Genomic DNA, 17638 nt, shown 5'->3' on the forward strand with positions numbered 1-17638 from the left:
AACTCAACTTTTAGTTTTTTGAGGAACTTCCAAACTGTTCTTCTTCGTGGTTGTACTAATTCCCACCAAAAGTGTACAAGGGTTCCCTTTTCTCCACATCCATGCCAACACTTGTTATTGCCTGTCTTTTGGATATAAGTTATTTTAATCGAGGTGAGATGATATCTTATTTTAGTTTTGATTTGTATTTCTCTGATGAGCAATGGTTTTGAACAACTTTTCATATGCCTGTTTGCCATTTGTGTGTCTTCTTTTGAGAAATGTCAATTCAAATCTTTTGCCCATGTTTTGATTGGATTAATAGACATTTTCCTCTAGAGTTGAGTTCCTTGTGTATTCTGGTTATTAATCCCTTGTCAGAGGGGTAGCTTGCAAATATTTTCTCCCATTCTGTAGGATATCTCTTTAGTTTATTGATCGTATCCTTTGCTGTGTAGAAACTTTTAAACTTAATATGATCCCATTTGTACATGTTTACTTTGGTTGCTTGTGCTTGTGGGGTATTGCTCAAGAAAGTTTTGTCCAGACCAATGTCCTGGAGAGTTTTCCAGATGTTTTCTTGTAGTAGTTTCATGGTTTGAGGTCTTAGATTTCTTTAATCCGTTTTGATTTGATTTGTATATATGATGAGAGATAGGCATCTAGTTTCATTCTTCTGTATATAGATATCGTGTTTTCCCAGCACTATTTGTTGAGGAGAATCACTTTCCCCCAGTAGGTATTCTTGGCACCTTTGTTGAAAATGAGTTCACTGCAGGTGTGTAGATTTATTTCTGCGTTCTCTATTCTGTTCCATTAGTCTATGTGTCTACTTTTATGCCAGTACCATGCTGTTTTACTTACTGTAGCTCTGTAGTATAATTTGAAATCAGGTAATGTGATTCCTCCAGTTTTGTTCTTTTTGCTTGGGATAGCTTTGGCTATTCTGGGTCTTCTGTGGTTTCATATACATTTTAGGATTGTTTTTTCTATTTCTTTGAAGAATGTCATTGTTATTTTGATAGGGATTGCATTGAATCTGTAGATTGCTTTTCATAGTATGGACATTTTAACAATATTCATATATTTCAATTTTTTGGTGTCCTCTTCAATTTCTTTCATCAGTATTTTATAGTTTTCGTTTTAGAGGTCTTACATTTCTTTGGTTAATTCCTAAGTATTTAATTTTATGTGTGGCTATTATAATGAGATTACTTTTTAAATTTCTTTTTTGCATTGTTCACTGTTAGCATATGGAAATGTTACTGATTTTTATGTTAATTTTGTATCCTGAAACTTTACTGAATTTATCAGCTCTAATAGTTTTCTAATAGAATCTTTAGGTTTATCCAAATATAAGATCATATCATCTGCAAACAAGGATAATTTGACTTCTTCCTTTCCAATTTGGTTGCCCTTTATATTTTTCTGTTGTCTGATTGCTCTGGCTAGAACTTCCAGTACTATGTTGAATAACAGTGTTGACAGTGGGCATCCTTGTCATGTCCCATATCTTAGAGGAAAGGCTTTTGGTTTTTCCCCATTCAGTAGATACTAGCTGTGGATCTGTCATATGTGGCTATTATTATGTTGAGATGTGTTCCTTCTATCCCCAGTTTTTGGAGGATTTTTTTTAAGTCATGAAAGGATGTTGACTTTTATAAAATGCTTTTTCAGCATCAATTGAAATGATCATATGATTTTTATCCTTCATTCTGTTGATATGATGTATCACAGTGCTTGATTTGCATATTTTGAACTATTCTTGCATCCCAGGGGTAAATCCCACTTGGTCATTATAAATGATCTTTCTAATGTATTGTTAAGTTTGGTTTGCTAGTATTTTGTTGAGTATTTTGCATCAATATTCATCAGAGATATTACCCTGTAGTTTTCCATTTTTTACTTGTCTTTGTTATCACCTTGATACCAAAACCAAAAAAAGACATAACAAAAAAAGGAAACTACAGAACAATATCCCTGATGGACATAGATGCAAAAATTATTAACAAAATACTAGGCAATCAAATCCATCAGCATATCAAAAAGATACTCCACCGTGATCAAGTGGGTTTAACCGCTCTATGTTTTTTGATTGGAGAGTTTAGTCTATTTACATTTAATGTTATTGTTAAGTAAGAACTTACTCATGCCATTTGTTATTTGTTTTCTGATTGTTTTATGTTTCCTTCTTGTCTTCCTTTTAGTGAAGGTGATTTCTCTCACTTTCTCCCACCTTAGGGGGCACTCTAAGCCCAGTAATGCTGTGGTTCTTGCAGACTCATAGAGGTACAATCTTGTTAGTCTTAAATAAGATTCAGGATAATTCTCTGGATTACCAGGCAGAGACTCTTGTTTATTTGCCTTACTTTCTCCCAAACATACAGTCTCTCTCTGTCTGTTCTGAGCCACCTGAAGCTCCTGTGGCCACCACCAGTATGACTGCTCTGAGTCAGTCCTGAAGCTAGCCCAGCGCTGGGTCTTGCCAAAGTCCTGCTGTAACTACTCCCTGGATACTGCCTAGCTTCACTCAAGGCCCTGGGGCTCTAAAATCAGCAGGTGGCAAAGCCTGCCTCCTTCCCTTCAGGGTACCAAGGTCCCCTAAGCTCCAGGTGGGTTCAGAAGTGCTGTCTGGGAGTCAGGCACTAGAGTCCAAAACCTTATGAGTCTACCTGATTTTCTATTTATTGTTGCTGAGCTGGCACTCAAACTGCAAGGTGTAGTCCTTCCCACTCTTCCTTACCCTTTTACAAAGACAGAGGAACCTCACCCCACAGCCACCACCACCCCTGGCCATGAGAAGTACTGCCAGACTATCAGCCATGTTCCCTTAAGGCCCAAGGACTCTTAGGTCAGCTTGTGTGAATACTGTTTAGCCTGAGACTAGACTCCTCTCAGGGCAGTGGGCTCCCCTCTGCCCCAGGGCAGGTTCAGAAATGCTATCCAAGAGTCAAGTCCTGGAATTGGGGAACCCAAGAGCCCACCGGTGCTGTATCCTTCTGTGGCAGTGTTGGTAGTTGAAGTCAGCAAGTCTTAGAGGCTTACCAAGGCCATGATGCAGTGCCTGGGTATCACTGCTGGTTATTTAGGTAATTAGCAGGTGATGAATGCTGGCAAGACTGGATTTTTTTCCATTTAGGCAGCAGATTCCCTTCTGGCCCAGGGTATGTCTAGAATTGTCATCTGCCAGCTAGGGCCTAGAACAGAGCTTCATGATGCTGACCTATCCTTCTGTGGCTAAACTGGTATCCAAGATGCAAGACAAAAATCCTCCTCAGTCTTCCCTCTTCTGTCCTCAAGCGGAAGGAAAGGGTCTCTTTTTGAGCCCGGAGCTGAGCAGTCAGGGGTTAGGGGAAGGGTGATGCCAGCACTCCCTTGGCTACCCCAGCTGGTGCCTCAGTACATCGTGTGCCCCCCAATCCACTGTCTCTGGGCCTATTTCATCCCTAGGACTTGCCTACGAGTTGTGGAGTTGCAGTCCTTATGGCCTAGACTGCCTTTCACATTTATTTAGAGACCAAGAGCACTTTGGCGCTAGGTGGTGAGGTTTGCAGGCACTCAGGTTCAGACTGCTGAGATGGACACTTCCCCTCCAGCTAGGGCTAGTTTAAATGCTCCCTCTGCAGGGGGCATCAGCTGAGTTTGATCTGGGTTTTCCTTTCTGCTCTCACAGAACATCGCTGAGTTCAATGCCTCCCAATTGCTGTGTTCTCTCTCCCCTAGCACACAGAGATGCCCTCAGCACCACGCAGTTGCTGCCAGAGGTGGGGGCAGAGGTGGGGGCAGGGTGGCATTGATGACTCAGGACTATTTTTTCTATCTCTTTAGTGCTGCTTTCAGTGATATGAAGGTAAAACCAGATACTATGTGTGCTCGCTTGACTTTTGGTTCTTGGTTCTTATGAGGGTGTTGTTTCTGTGTAGATAGTTGTTAATTGGATATTCTTGCTGGCAGGACAATGGGTAGAGCTTTCCATTACACCATCTTGCTCTCTTTCTCCATAAATATTCAAAAGTCTAAAGTTCTAAGAGAGTTTATCAAACAAATTTCTGATTAGCAAGCTACACTATGTCATTGAGTAGTCATTAGAGTTAGAACTACAGAGAGTGTTAAAAGTGGGAGAGACTTAAAAATGGTTTAGCTTAACTCTCTTAGCAGATAAGGAAACTTATCAGGGAAGTTAAACTTAACTTTCCCACAGTCACATAGCCAGCACTCAGGCAAGCCTAGATGAAAATTCAGATCTGGCTTTTAGTCCAATGCTGCTTTTTACCGCATGCAATGGAATTAGCTCTGTTTTCATGAATGACATGGCAGATTAAGTGGCAGAGGTCTTTCTTTTATTGTCTGGAATTAGAGTATTGTTTGAGAGAGAGAGAGAGAAAGAAAGAGAGAGTGTGCGTGCACATGCATATGCAGTTCCTCCAAACTTAACGTTGAGTTCTAACTTCTTTTGTGGAAGAAAGGGGTTTTCACTTTGCTTACTCATGCCTTAAGCCTCAACCTGAAACTCTGGCATTACTCTTTGTCAGTATTAACTTGTTCCCATACCTCCTTGAGGTTTCGCTTGTTACAATATTTATCAAACTCTATTGTAATTGCATGTTTACTTTTCTTCTCTACTAGACTGTGAATTTCATGTCTTGTTCGTAGTTATACCTTCAGTGGTGATTAGCACAGTGCCTTTCACTTAGTGTTTCCAATTATTTGTGAAAGAAATAAATGTAAAAAATATTATCTATTGTTTTAAAAAACCAGTATGAAGTAAGTATACCAATCAGATATCTTATTTCAGGAAGAACCATCCCATATCTCAATTCAGTTTTCTATCATGCCAGGTACAATGTTCCCCAAATGATTTTTCTTAATATGTTTTAAAAAATTTTTTGAAAACATCTATCTCTGGGTGTGGGGACAAAAAACCCCCCACATCTTTCCAGAACCTAACCATTTTCTTTTCTTTTTTTTTTTTTTTTGGACTTTTGGATTGGACAGATCCAATCCCAGCTCTGTGATTTTGGGTACATTACTTAACCTCTTTCAACTTCACTCTCCTTATCTGAAAAAAATGGAGACAGTATTACCTACCTTACAGGACTATGGTGAGGATTAAATGACGTAACAAATAGCAAAGTTATATATAGTGGGTATTCAATAAATGCTCATTCAGGCCTCTAAAGGATTGGATGATGCACACCCATATTAGGCAGGACAATCTACTTAACTTTGCCTACAGATTTGAATGTTAATCTCATCCAGAAACACCCTCATAGATACACCCAGAATAATGTTTAACCAAGTATCTGGTCACTCTATGGACCAGTCAAGTTGACCCATAAAATGAGCCATCACAAATATGATTAAAATTTTTGTTAGGTAGTGGTTCTCAAAGTGTCATCCCTGGACCGGCATCACCTGGGAACTTGTTGGAAAGGCAATTCTTGAGCTTCCTCTCAGATCTACTGAGTCAGAAGAAGCTCTGAGGGTGGGGTCTGTCAATTTGTATTTTATGAGTCCCCCATTAGAATCGTGCTGAAGTTTGAGAACCACTGCTTTAATAATTTGCTTATTAATTCTTAAATGTATTATATAATTTACTGAATAAATATGTATAAAGTGTTATAAAAGAAGGGTATAATCTATATATTTATATGTATTAAGCATGTGCTAATACATGAAATGCCTTCAGACAGTGTCTCATTTAATCCTCACAACAGCCCTCAGAGGGAGCATAGTCGTTCTCAGCCGTGGGTCAGTTTCCAAATACTCATGAAGCTTAAATGCAATTGTCCAGGTCTTGCCTCAGACCTACCGAATCAGAAACTATTTGGTTTTGAATATGTACTGTGATTGAGAATCACTGAAGTGGGTATTCTTTTTGTGTATTTTACATACATGAAAATTGAGGCTTCGACAGGATGCATAATTTGACTATGGTTTCTGACATAGTATAAAACTGAAAAAGTATTTCATTGATTTATTTATTCATCTAATACTTACTGGCATTGGATGATTAACGAGTCTGGCTTTATGCTCCTAATTATTCAGATAAATATTGTGGCACATGCTACTTGGGAGGCTGAGGCATGAGAATCGCTTGAACTTGCAGTGAGCCGAGATCTCACCACTGCACTCCAGCTTGGGCGACAGAGCAAAACTCAGTCTCAAAAATACTAAACAAACAAACAAAAATCCCAAAACGACCCCCCACAAAACCCCCAAAAGCAAACACAGTATTTATGGTTTGATTTTATGTTCCTAAATCCTAAAGAAAGTGTCAGTGAATCCATCTTCCAAATATAAGGACTCTAGCTTTTCTAATTAGCTAGTAGAAATACTGACAGTGTCCTAATTCATTGTTAATTCGGAATACATTTACCACTTTTAGTATGTAAGGGTTTTTATGTTCTAGTGTGATACAGTACCTGGACTAGTTTGCCAGGGTAGTGGCTGAAACAGATTAATTTATTCACACCAGGAAGAATACAGTTAGGATAATGCTGCACTGCTCTTGCTCTCATGAACCTTTTAATTACCTTTGCCTTATGCCCTTTCCACATAGATTAGATCACAGAAACTCAAAAGGACAGTTTCATTGTAAAGGGAGAGAGCCACTTGGAGTGAGGTTCTTAAGCCCTTTATTTTGGATTTCTCCTCCCCAGTTAGTTGGGTGGCAATTCAGAAAGATAAATTTTCATTTAAGATACTTTATTAAAAAGCCACTTTGAATCTATAAGAACATGTGGAATGGGAGATGTCCTCTTGTCTTAGAATTTGAGACCTCAAAGCTTGGGACACTGAGTGGCAATCTCCTCCATACTTCAGAGACTGGTGCTGGATCCAATTCCATAGGAATTACTGAAAATTGGCCAGATCACCAACTGGTCTGTGATCTGCCTCTGTTCTATTCAGACCTCTTTTACAGGGAAGGGAGGCAGATGCTTCTCTCACCACCAAATCACGTGTTGGGAAGCCACAAGAGTCCTGTGTATAGAGGTTATGGTCATCTACAAAATGGTAGAATGTCATCTCAGTCCCTGACTGGATGTTTGCCAAATTACAAAAACCAGTGGGGTTTCCCCTTGCATCTAGCTGAGCAGAAAGTGAGTTTTCTCTTGAGAGAAACTGATATGTGACTCTCCATAATTTGAAGCAAAGTGTGATAATAATAGGTCTCTGCTTCTCTTCTGGAAAAGACAAAGGATAGAAATCAAAGTAGAGCTGCCTTTGACTGCAGGGCAAGGAGGAAGGAGTCAGCAGTTTGTCAAGTTGCACGTCCCTTGTACTTCCTGTGAGTCAAGTGAACCCTAAGAGGGCTGCCTACTGGGGCAAAGCTGAGATGTGGGGGTGATTCTGAGCGGTCGGCTAAAGAGCTCATTGTCTATTGAAAGAAACGTGTGGGGCATAGGAACTTGTTGAGAGTCTCTGAAGAATCTGCAAATGTACTTAATGAGATCTAATATTTGGAAGGATGCTATGATGGAGGGCATCTGATAGTCAAATGAGAATTATAAATTAGCTCCTTTTTTGATCCCTGCCATCTCCCAGGATTCAGAAATGAAAGGGCAAGGTTGAGGGTGGGATAGGGAAAGAAGAAAGGAATATAAAAAACCAGAATAGAATCCTCCCTTGTGTCTTCTCACAGCTTCTCTTCCCCTCACACTGGAGCCATTCCTGAGCTGACAGGAGGGGACGATCCAAATCAAGTATTAGATTAATGCTTTGAGTTAGGTAAGACTGAACTTTTTAATACTGGATGACAAAATTGTTATCATGAAAAGAAATCTGAAAGAGACACTGTCAAGGCTAGAGGAGGAGAGACCTGACAGAATGTTTGAATGCAGTGATGGGAGAAAAATGAAGCTGTTTCCTGATTGCTACCGAGTCCAGCTCATGCAATAATGAATAATGAAGAGCCCAGATTCCTTACCAAATAAATTGTAGAGAAAAGGAAATGATGGGAGAGGATTCTGTTTTCTAAATTATAAACTTAGAAAATCACTGTAGTGAAAGGCTTCATTTAAATAAGAGGCTAAATTAGAACGTTTCCTTGATACCTTCAGACTTTAAAAATCCGTACTTTTTTGGGGGGGGTATAGGGGAGGAGTGTTACTTTTTAATACATTGTGGCCAAGAATAATTTGTCAGATCTCAACAGGCAATATGGCAATACGCTTTTTTTTTTTTTTTTTTTTTTTTTTTTTTTTTAACAAATCTTGCCTCAGGTTTATTTGTACAAATAGCACAGGAGGACACCAGCCCTCTGCAGACGGCAGTGCAGGGCGGGTCACACCAGTCCTTCTGTCCTTGTATTGGCAGATGGAGATCTCTACTTTGAACCCTTTGTAGTGGCCTGGGCACCTTTGGGAGCCTGAGCTGGAACTCAAGCTGGAGCTGCAGCCTGGGCCTCGGTTTGATCCTTAGCCTTGGCCATCTCTGGCCAGCACAGCCTGAGCCCTTTGGCAATGTGGGCACGAGCATGCTTCCCAAGCTTGGAGTGGGCAACGTAGGCAAGTTGATGGAGCTTGTGGCTGACACCGTTTGGGATCTCGGGCTTAACCTCCTTGGGCTTTACGAGGGCCTTGATAGCCTCGGCATGTGCACTCATAGCCTTGGCATTGTTGGCCTGCATCTTCTTTAGGCCCTTCTTGTTGTGCTTCTTGGCAAAGCGCATGTTCCTCAGGAACTTGGGGTCCACCCCTTAAGAGATTCATATCTTTGTGATTGGAGTTTCTTGAGGCAATTTCTGTGCCAAATTCGGGACCAGTTTTGTGTGGTGTGGTTCTTGGACTTGACCATGTCTGCACTGTAATCCGCAGCCCCTGAAGCCTGGAAGAGAATGCTCAGTATCCTTTTGCATATAACTGGATGTCTTGGTCTATTTGCATTTACTATAAAGGAACACCTGAGGATGGGTAATTTTTAAATTACCACCGCAGGCTATACAAGAAGCATTGCATCAGCCTCTGTTTCTGGTGAGGGACTCAGACTGCCTCCAGTCACGGTGGAAAGAAAAGAGGAGCTGCTGTGTTCAGAAATCACAAGGTGAAATAGGAAGCAAGAGAGAGGAGAGAGGCAGGTACTAGGCTCTTTAAAAAAACAGTTTTCACAGGAACTAAGAGTGAAGATTCACTCATTTCTGTGATGACAGCACCAAGTCATTAATGAAGGATCTACAGCCATGACCCAGACACCTCCCATTAGGCCCCACCTTCAACACTGAGGATCAAATTTCAACATGAGATTTGGGGGAACACATATTCAAACAGTACTACCTGGGATCAAATGTTATTTTAGAATACTGTACACCTTTCCCACACCATTTCATTCCATATACATTATTTTTATGCATCATCATAGAAGAGTTTTCATTATATTTCTAAAATTACATTCTCCGTTGCTGACAATGCAGCTTTAACCAACAATTGTTGGTCCTAATAGTGACATTAACTATTTGGCATTTTTATATATTTTATGCCAGTGGACCATAATGGCTTAAGGCTTTCGAGTATAAGCCGGTTCATTTAGTTACCTCCACCATTTCTTTCAACCAAGACACACAAGGAGCAATTTTAACAGATGCTATGTTCAATTTTTAGACAGTGAGCTTTGGTTTCTGGAAACAGCTTGATCATATAGTATAATATAAATGCGAGGTCCCCCTCCAGTTTCTTTTTTAAGATTTTGCCTACTAATGTGAATGGTCTTTGATTCTTTTGGTAATGAAAGGATTAAATAATTGATGTCATTATATGTTGAGTTTGGCTATTTTCATCAGCCTTCAGGGTCTGGCTTGTCTGCCTTTTAAATGGACAAAATGGAGTAACATAATTTGTGTTTAAAAATTTGATTGCCTTAAAGTATTTCTGACTTTCTGACATGTGTTTATAGCTAGGCTTTATGGTTAGTAGGTATCTGAGAAAGAAAGTATCTTTCCTCCCACAAGTACTAATTCCATCTTGTAGGTTTTGATTTTTTAAAAAAATCTCTGTGCAGTATACTAAACATATGGGCCCTCTTTTCTTTTTCTTTTTCTTTTCTTTTTTTTTTTTTTTTTTTTGAGACAGAGTCTTGCTCTGTTGCTCAGGTTGGAGTGCAGTGGCTCAATCTCAGCTCACTGCAACTTCTGCCTCCCAGTTTCAACTGATTCTTCTGCCTCAGCCTTCTGAGTAGCTGGGACTACAGGTGAGGCCACCATGTCCAGCTAATTTTTGTATTTTTAGCAGAGACAGGGTTTTGCCATGTTGGCCAGGCTGGTCTTGAACTCCTTGTTTCAAGTGATCCACCCTCCTCAGCCCCCAAAGTGCTGAGATTACAGGCATGGGCCACTGCGCCGGGCCCTAACTTATTGTTCTGTTTTGTTCCTATGAATTCTTCAGAAGAACAAACTTTGGAGTGTTATGGCCCTTTCTGCTAACAAACTTGTTTATATATGGTACTTAGTTTATTTTTCTACCATGAACAGGCAGCTATGGACCTTGTGGTTGAGACAACATTAAGTAAAGACAAATATTTGCACCTGACTCTCAATCCACACATTTCAGAGCTAGTCATATGAGACGCTGACCCCGTGATAACTCATTGTTCAGAATGCTGCATCTTTTACTTCTTGGCTAAGTTTGTAAATCCTACAACTTAAAGTTTTCCTTTTTATTTTTATTTTTTGTTTATTTGTAACTAATGTTATATCTGGGAACTAGATTTGTATCTTTTGATGCTAAAAATATAATATTTTAATTATATGCTGTAGGTAGTCTTTTTTTTATTTTGAGAAGTACTTAAATAAAAGACTCTCTGCTGTTAGTATTTTATCAATAGATGCTTATGGAGTGTGAGTCCTTCCACAGAGACATGCTCACTGGATAGTTAACAATTTTCAACTAGTAAAAATATGCATGCAAAATACTATGCTTGCTCCTTACATGCTGAATTATTAAAAACATCCAAAAATTTGATCTGAGATCTTAAATGCTGACCATTTGTGTTATCTTCCTGAATTACCTTTTAAAAAAATCTCCTGGTTGGCAGGTTCAGATAGGCTGACTACTTTTGTGTGTGTGTGTGTGTGTAGATAGTTGAATTTTATCTTCTTCAAATCCTCTCTTTTTGTTAAAGGAAAATCTATAGAGTCATTTCAGATTTGTTCTTCTATATATTCTGTCTTCTCTAAACCTTATTTATTGAGAAAACTTTTTTCATTATCAATTCAAAAACATTCGTAGATCTTAATATCTTTTATATGACTCCTATAAGAGGTGTAATTAGTAGGAAAGGCATCTTTTAAATGCATTGGGTTCAAGTAAAAATGCTATCCATTTAGAATTCATACTGAAGAGGGATATATTAGTGTAGGGAAGTGAATGAGAGTCCTCTTGAAATGTTTTGTTTAGGGACCTAGAACTTATTCTAAGCTTCTGACTTACATTTTATTTATTTATTTACTTATTTATTTATTGAGACAGAGTCTTGCTGTGTCCCACAGGCTAGAGTACAGTCGTGTGATCACAGCTCACTGCAGCCTTGAATTCCTCGGCTCAAGCGATCCTGCTGCATCAGTCTCCCAAGTAGCTAGGACTATAGATGTTTGCCTCCATGCCCAGATAACTGACGTAAATTTATGTATTCTGGTCAAGTTCAGCTGATTAGTCAAAGGCATTTCCTTTAATTCTGTAATGCCTTCTGTAGTCATCCAAATGGCACATTTTCCAGATTATAAATAACTCTTTTTCCTGTTTAATTAATGGTCATAGGTCAGAGTTCATTTCTTGACTGGAACCTCTACTTTCAGCAATTTAAACTGTGGATTTTAATTATTTGGTTAATAATGAGCATTTAAAACTCAAAGATCCCAGCTTTTAATCCATATTACTATTATTGATTTCAATATTTATAATATATGTTCCATTTTAGTACATATGGTAGATTTTATATGCTAATATTTTCATATTTAAAATGCTGAATTTAGCAATACAGATGATTTTGTAAGTGACACATAAAAATTGTATGTATTTTCAGTGTACAGCATGATATTTTATACATATATCCATTGAAAATGATTAAATCAAGACTGATTACATATCTATCACCTCACATATTGTTTGTGGTGAAAGTATTTAAGATCTACTATATCACCAATTTTCTAGTATCAATACATTATTATTAACTGTGTTTTACCATGTTGTACAATAAAGCTCTGGAACTTGTTTATCCTGTCTAACTGAAACTTTGCACGCTTTGACCAACATCTCCCCATTTCTGCACCTGCCCCCACAGCCCCGGGCAACAACCATTCTATGCTCCGTTTCTGCAAGTTTGACTGTTTTAGATTCCACATATAAATGAGGTTGGGCTGGATGCGGTGGCTCAAGCCTGTAATCCCAGCACTTTGGGAGGCCGAGACGGGCGGATCACGAGGTCAGGAGATCGAGACCAACCTGGCTAACACGGTGAAACCCTGTCTCTACTAAAAAATACAAAAAATTAGCCGGGCGTGGTGGCGGGCGCCTGTAGTCCCAGTCACTTAGGAGGCTGAGGCAGGAGAATGGCGTAAACCTGGGAGGCAGAGGTTGCAGTGAGCTGAGATCCGGCCATTGCACTCCAGCCCGGGCGACAGAGCAAGACTCTGTCTCAAAAAATAAAAAATAAAAAAAAATAAAATAAAATAAATGAGGTTACAGTATTTGTCTTTCTATGCTGGGCTTATTTCACTTAGCACACTGTATTTTAGGTTTCTTAGGATTTCCTTCTTTTTATAAGACTGAATAGTATTTATTCTATTTTATGTCTATCTATCTGTCTATATATCTATCTGTCTATCTATCTATCATTTATCTATCTCTATCAATCATCTGTTTGTCTATCTTTGGAATTTAAGAAAGTAGAGAGAATAACAAGAGAAAAATATTGGTGTGTTAGATGTTTTTCTGTGCTATTTCAGTTACTAATCACAGAGCTTGAGTGAAATTATTTTAACTATTTATTTAAACTCATTTAGCTTGAAACTTTTAAGAAATCATAAAAAATGAATACAGAACTATATATAAACTACATATCACTAATTTTTATAATTCTTACTCAAAATTTACTTGGGAAAAATATAGAAACTATATTTATGAACTGTTTAAGGAGTATAAAATATTTATTTAAAAGCTATTAAAAACTGGTTTTTAGCAGATCATCTTTAGAGAATGTCTTTGGAGCTTTATAGTCATTAGTTTTTAATGTTAGATTAATTTCATATGAAAGACAAAAGTGAAACATTAAGAAACAAACTGTTTTGAAGCTAATGCAATTTATAATCACAGTATATATTGGAAAGACTTAAAAACTAGGAGAAATTACATAAATGAATATCCCGAGTAAACAATAGCTAACATTTATTGTACACTTAGTATGTGTCACACATTTTTAGGTGTTTTGTACTTATTAACTTGTTGAACTCAGTAATGTCCCAGAGTAGGTACACAATAGGATCAGGGGAATATACAATGAAGAATCAAACAGAGAAGTAGCTCTGCTCTCAGAGAATTTATATTTTAAGGGGAGAAGACACAATTAAAATTAGTAAAGAAAACATGTAGTGTGTTATATGGTGGTGAGTTTTATGGGGAGAAATAAAGGCATAAACAGAAGAAAAGGAGTATGATGTGTGAATGTGGTGGTCTTTCATTTTAAGAAGTTTTTCAGGGAAGGGCTCACTGAGACTGTGATATTTGAGCAAAGACCTGAAATCAGTGGTAAAGACATCTGGATGTCTGGAAGATGAAAGGCCCAGAAAGAGGGAAAAAGTGCAAAGGCTCCGAGGCAGGAGCATGCTTTACATGTTTGTTTCAGAAGCAGAGATACTCATGACCAGGAGGAGAGCAACCAGAGATGAGGTCAGAAAGTTAATAGAGGGCCAGATTTTGTAGACTTGGGCTTTTATTCTGAGAAATATGCAAAGTTAATGAATGGTTTAAGAAGAGACATTTTAACAGGATTCCTCTAACTACTATGTTGAGAATAGACTGGGGGCAAGAGTTAGAAGAGGAGGTCAAGTATGATGCTGTTGAAATAGCCCAAGCAGGGATTATGGTACTTGGATCAGAGTAGGGGTGGAGTGTGGTGAGAAGTTGTTGAATTCTGGTTATATTTCGAAGATAGAGCCAACAGGATATGGCGTCTGAAAGAGAAGAGTCGGTGAGATGCAAGGCTTTGCCCTGAATCATGGGAAAAGCATTGGGAAGACAGTGGAAGAAACAGGTTCAGGAAAGGAAGATCAAGAATTCAGTTTTGGACATTTTGGATTTGAGATGCCCATTAGACATCCAAGAAGAGGTAAATCTTCACTACACCTCTGTGAAGTAGTTGCCAGTATTGTCCTGATTGTGCAAACAAAGTAACATTTAGAAAAGTTGACTTCTCTTTATTCATCAGCAAGTAACAGAGGCAGCATTCAAGCCTGGGCAGCCTGACATCACAGCCCCTGCTTCTAAGCACCATGAGATCTGCATCTAAGGATTTCAGAAATGAGTAGAGTCGTGTTGATTCATATAAACTTATAATATGGAAAACTCTACCATCCATCAGATCTAGGGCTTGTGATAGCTTAGATTAAAATGGCTCTTCTTAAAGGAACATTTAGGTGGGGTGTGGTGGCTCACGCCTGTAATCTCAGCAGTTTGGGAGGCCAAGGCGGGTGGATCACAAGGTCAGGAGATCGAGACCATCCTGGCTAACACGGTGAAACCTCATCTCTACTAAAAAAATACAAAAAAAATTAGCTGGCTGTGGTGGCGGGTGCCTGTAGTCTCAGCTACTTGGGAGACTGAGGCAAGAGAATGGCGTGAACCCTGGAGGCGGAGCTTGCAGTGAGCCAAGATCGCGCCACTGCACTCCAGCCTGGGAGACAGAGCGAGACTCCCTCTCAAAAAGAAAAAAAGAAGAAAAAAAAAACACCTTTTTTTTTTTTTTTTTTTAATCAAACCTTAAGTATTTTGGTTTCTCTCTCTCTCTCTCTGTTTTTATCTCCATCTCCAACTCCATCTCCATCTTCATCTCTCTATTCTCGATCTCATCTCTATTTCTTTTATAAAAATATTTTTATTTTACTATAAAAGACATCCCATCCATCTCTATTTCTCTCTCTCTGTCCCCTCGCCGCCCCCACCTTTACTCTAGAGAACTGTTTTCCACATCTGTCTAGCTAGGGTGGCAGTTTTCTGTACTACATAGCTCTTAATAGCTTGTGACAACAGTTCTCATTTTGGCTACTACATTTCTGGAGCTGTTTGTATTTATGAGTCTTAGTCACAAGCTCTCCAACATTTTAGCTTTCAAAAAGTTCTTGCCATTCCTGGTTACTTTCTGAATGTTGGTTGAACCAACATTCTACTTTCCTAGGAGTCTATAGTTAATGGCATTGTTCAGGCTTAGTGTATCCTACATTTCCATTTTGTCCAATGTGGTTATGGTTAACTCACCACACAGCAGCTGTTTAGGTGTTCTTTTGTCAATTAATCTAGCCACAAAAGGCCAGCTCAGATTTTTTGGGTTGCATTGTGCACTATAGAACTCAGCAAAACAAACTATTACAATAGAAATATATACCCTGCGTATTAAGTAGGATAGCGTTGGTGTGGACTACTCTAAATAACTTGTCCAAACAATTGTGGAGTTAAAAAATAACAGTTTTTATAGAATTATGCATTATCTGGGCTAAATTTCCTACCAGCTCCTAGGAAATATATCTTGGCATGACAGCCTTAGAAATATGTATTTGTAAATGAATGGCTGACATACTATTAACTATTGAGCAATACATTCACCAAATCAATAAAAATGTAGTGCATAGTCAATAATATGATTCATTTGTCACTAGGTGGTTGGTCCCATCAGAATAAGTACATCATAAAATGCTAAATTTTTTCCCTTCTACATTGTACACCGTATTACCCCATGATTAAACTAAAGTGTTAAAGTCTGAAATCATTATATTCATACTTACAAATAATGATACATGTGTCTGGAAGCATTTGGTGAAACAATATAATCAGCTGAGGGAATTTAATATTCGGCTGTATCGAAAGTATGTGTGACAGAGTTAAGAAGCTTGATTATCTATTAAAAATGTGGAGCATGTAGATATTAAGTCATTTTAGGGAAAGAAAATGATTTTTGGGTTTTCTGTTTGACTAAACTTTAGTAAGCATTTTGATATGCTATACGTTTCCTCTAGAAAATAGGAGTGATAGTACCCCTCTTCACTGGACTATGATTTCCAGCTCATTCTTTATTGTCCTTGTTTATTTTCTCAGTAGAATGTGTACTGCTGTTATTCCCTTACGGACCCAGCTGACCTGGCCAGCCCTTTCGTGTTTTACTCCTGTTAGTTCTTAAGCGTGTTGCATACAAATGTCCATAAATGGATACTCAGTCTTCCTCCTTATGTACCTTTTATTGTTGAAATAATTTTCTTATATTACTTAGATTCCCACAATATGGTCTTAATACGTCTATTGACTGGACCAAGGAGAAGACAGAATCACATATAGGAGAGATGTATTTGGTAAGGTAGAAATAGTACCTGGGTGATATTGTAGAGGGCAGGCCTTGGTCTACAGGGTGCTCGTAGGAGCGGAGCTCCAAAAGAGGTGGGTCACTGAGGGCTACTTGCTCCACAGTTTTGCCTAAGAGCCAGATCTACTTCTGCTTTTATATCATTAGGCAGTTTGCTTTATCAGCACTGCTGGCTTATAGTTAAGTATCAGAAATATTTATTATTGTCAATATTTTATCAAAATGTATCTGTTTAAAACTGCATGAATTTTAGGTGACACATAACATCCCAAATTTAGTGACAGATAATGATTTGCTATTAGGTCATTCTTGCTTAAGTCAGGTACACCAAAGCCAAATGGCACTGTTTAGATCATTTACTAAATAATATCAATGTGGACTTTGTGTCTAGGCTTTCTTAAAACTATATTACTGCAATGCAGTCTACTTGAAACAGCTTTTGAAAATGCAACTCAGAAAATGAGTGAAGGCTTATTTCTTAATAGGATAAGCCACAGGGGGAACACTATATTTTTGTCCTCTAGTTCCACAATTTGCTTCCAGGTGCAATTCAAGGTGTTGACTTTGATGCATTTTGCTTTCTTCACTTAAAAAAAAAAAAAACTTTTTCTAAATGCTACCTCATGAAGGTTATTCAGCTGAGACTACGAGAAGTTGAGACTTTCGCTGACGGTCTTGAGATTTGCCATATTTGCTGATGCATTGAGTGCGTCAGTGCATGGGGTGCATAATTATCTTTACCATAAATATATTCGGGTAGAAGATGCAAGTGCTATTTCTGAACCTCAGTATGGCCAAAACACTGTACGTGTTTCTCAAAACAACAAAAACTCCCATAGGAGAAGGAAAAAATACCTTTTTTTCTGGCTCTCTTATTTGAGTTGTACGCCATATTAAAGAAAATATTCTTGTGACAATTTACCTGACACTTACTGGAGTAGCTTCTATTTTTTTCATAAAATAAATCGGCCTAGTTTGTGGCAATAGAGCTTATTTGGGGTTGGGTTATGCTCCCTGTGTATAATCATTGTCACTTTTAGTAGTCAGGACAATACCCAGCAACGGTTAAACACATTCATTTTGTATTACTTGTGAGGAAGAC

General features: G+C 38.4%; 1 protein-coding gene and 1 pseudogene across 2 annotated transcripts in view; one reads left to right on the forward strand and one right to left on the reverse strand.

Moving 5' to 3' along the window:
- Nucleotides 1-17638, forward strand: part of SLC44A5 (solute carrier family 44 member 5) — a 521995-nt gene that overhangs the window by 143570 nt on the left and 360787 nt on the right. The window lies entirely within an intron of this gene.
- LOC709339 (large ribosomal subunit protein eL29 pseudogene) lies at nt 8309-8778 on the reverse strand (annotated as a pseudogene).

The sequence above is a fragment of the Macaca mulatta genome, chromosome 1 (assembly GCF_049350105.2).
Source record: "Macaca mulatta isolate MMU2019108-1 chromosome 1, T2T-MMU8v2.0, whole genome shotgun sequence".
Lineage (NCBI taxonomy): Eukaryota > Metazoa > Chordata > Mammalia > Primates > Cercopithecidae > Macaca > Macaca mulatta.